Source organism: Malus domestica, chromosome 16 (genome assembly GCF_042453785.1).
Source record: "Malus domestica chromosome 16, GDT2T_hap1".
Taxonomy (NCBI): Eukaryota; Viridiplantae; Streptophyta; class Magnoliopsida; order Rosales; family Rosaceae; genus Malus; species Malus domestica.
The window spans coordinates 26,651,987-26,655,283 of record NC_091676.1 but is presented as its reverse complement, the minus strand read 5'-3'; positions in this window follow the sequence as shown (position 1 = coordinate 26,655,283).

The window sequence follows — 3,297 nt, the reverse complement described above, 5'->3', positions numbered from 1 at the left end:
ATTATTTCTCAAATTGAACCAAAATAATCCACACTATTTCTGAAACTACATCAAAATTCGGCACTATTTCTGAAAACTAAACCAAAATAACCCACACTATTTTTGGAAGGGAACAAAATAAACACTATTTCTGGAATTATCACAAAATAACCATACTATTTCTAAAACTGAACCTAAATAACACACTGTAACATCCCACATCGCCCAGGGGAGTGGATCCTCTAAGCCTTATATGTATATTCTCATCTCTACCTAGCACGAGACCTTTTGGGAGCTCACTGGCTTCGAATTCCATAGGAACTCCGAAGTTAAGCGAGTTCACGCAAGAGCAATCCCATGATGGTGACCCACTGGGAAGTTCTCGTGTGAGTTCCCAAAAACAAAACCATGAGGTGTGGTCCGGGTCCAAAGCAGACAATATCGTGCTACGACGGAGTCGAGCCCGGGATGTGGTGGGGGCCTGAGCCGGGATGTGACAATTTGGTATCAGAGCCAATCCCTGGCCGGAAGTGTGCCAACATGGACGGCGGGCCCCTAAGGAGGGTGGATTGTAACATCCCACATCGCCTAGGGGAGTGGATCCTCTAAGCCTTATATGTATATTCTCGGTTGACGACTAAAACCGTTAGTCCTACTTCGAGTTATTGTTCTCTCGGATTAACTTTTGGAAATCGAGAATTCTTTCATAGCCTAACGAAATTCGGAGTAGTCTTACTAACGACTCTCTCCTCAATTTCAACATAAAAAAATTGAGTGTTTGGGAACACCGACATTCAGTTTATACCATTTCCTCAAGTAACCCTTGTTAGTTGGTACTTTCTTGGAAGACGTGATCTTGGTAAATGACAATCTTTCCTTTTTCCAAAAAAGGGTTTATTGGAAGAAGGTTGAAATTCTTGCAAGGTATTGCAAAACTATGATATCTTGATCTTGTCAATTTATCGACAAATTGTTGGCGATCTTTTCAGCTACAGCGTCTCTCCTCACTTACGACCGAGGAAAGTTAATTTAGGTTGGGTTATTGCAAATGATTAAAGTTTCTGACAACTTAAGTGTTGTCTCATCTTACCCTTATTTTACACCTTTTGTTAACTCTGATCATTTCAAAATCCAGTGTGACGTGTCCTTTGGATGTTTCGACCTGGTAGAGGCAACATGTCGGAGTATTGCTTTTATTTTACAACGGTTAGAACTATTCGAAACGAACCATCTTATTCATGACCCAAAGTCAACAGCCATCATCTTTATTCGAAAGCTGGATGACACTTTTCTGTGGAGATTTTGGTGATGTATGGGGATTATTGATTGATGTGACAAGTCAATTCGCTTTTCGTTGGTTCAAAAGAACAATATTTTTCACCTCTTGGTGCTGAAAGGTATTCTAGTTAACCTTGGGTACATGTCAACCCTACTGCACTTCGTATTGCCTTCAAGTGGATGCACTGAATGGAAGAATCGTTGATGTTGGAAGTGCAGTCGTAATAATTAATTTCTCAATCACCTAGCAAATGCTCAATTGAACTAATCTTTACCGTGGTGATTGAATATCTCGAAAACTACCATTGTAGCTGATGTTATGCTTCCAATCCAGTTATCGTGTACTCTAGATTTGATGGACTTGCTTTGATCCTCAAATTCTTGAGTATTCTTTTAGATTTCTTGATGTAGTCACTTTCTTACTAAGTTCGAGAGAACTTCATTATGAATTTGCTTGCTAAAGCATTGCAGACTATGTTAGCTCGACTACATGACAGGTATGCCACTATCGTATCTTATCGGGATGCATGTTTTATTTCTAAGTGTTTGGGAAACCTTCTTGAAGGCCACATGTAGTAAGTTGTAGTTGACTATATATCTCTCTTAGACTAATAACCAGTTTGAACGGACTATCCAGACTTTCTTGGTGTGTTACGTTTTAGTTGTAGCATGATCGTATTTGATACTTATCTTCACTAGAAATGCTTGTAACTACGGTTACAAAATTGTTGGTCTTTATTGTGACACTATGGAGATTTGGAATGGAGATTCTTTGCTTAGCACTTGCTTGACAGAGGAGTTTTGCGAACAAGTGTTCAATTGTGAGAGTTCACATTATAGAAATGTTATCTTATTGTTGTTGTTACCTAAGTGGGGGTAGTGCGTGAGCACGGTAGAGATTTGACTAGACGTTATTTGTGTATTTCCCAATGGGGGGCATGATGGTAATATTGCACCATCGGGAATTTGTTACTTGCTTATCATGACTACAGTGAGTTGTCGATATCGCGTGCTGCAGACCGTAATATCAAAGACTTATTTGTTGGATTCGTTAAGCAAATAAATAGGTAGATTCTTTTACATTAGTGCTTACCTAGTACTTATGTGTTTGTTGTATTTTACCTAATTATTGCTTGGGCTCAACCCAAGGATATTATGTACTTACTTTCGGAGTACGTGATGCGCGGGAGCGTAGTAGAAAAATCTTATGTTCAATTTTACTATCAGTACAACTACTTTAACTTTATGTTGTTGTATATATGTATTTTCGACAGGTTGTTAATACATATAAATATTTTAGACGTTTTGTTTTTGCGAAAACCATTATATTGTAGTATTGTACTGAAGAAGAAGGAAAATATGAGTTGGAGGCATGAGAGAGGAATCATTGCACTCCGATCGTGACGGAATGACATTTTCCCTTTTGTGCAATCGCTCTCACTTGATTTCTTCGTTACGTACACATGTTTTATTCTTCCCTATCTTTGAGTTTTATATAACTAATGATTTTAAATTTCGGGGACGAAATTTTCTTAAGGGGGGTAGATTGTGACAACCCATCCCTAATTGTACGTTTTTATTAATTTTAAAAGCGTGAATTTACGAAAAATGTCCTAGAGGTAAGGACTTTGACTTCCGTTGACCATTGATTTGAGAGACGTAGGACTTATGATTTTAGTGTACCCTTGTATTACTCGTCATTACAAACACATAGGTGAAAGCCGTTTGCGAATTCGGATTATAACGGTATAGTTACGGACGTTTGAAATTGGTTATTTATATTTTGGTTTATAAGTTAATTGAATTCCCACCTTGTGGGAAAGAAGCCCAATCAGATTTTAGGCTTAAATAAGGGGGACCAATCACATAAAAGGAAGGAAAACCTTCAGAAATCAGATAAAAAAAATAAAAAATAAAAAAATGAGAAAGCTCCCAGCTTTCCCCGTCGACCCACTCGCGACCACCCATTTTCCAAGGCAAATTTCGGTCAACTCCGATGGAGTTTTTTGACGCCACCAGAGCCATCTTAAAGCTTTCACT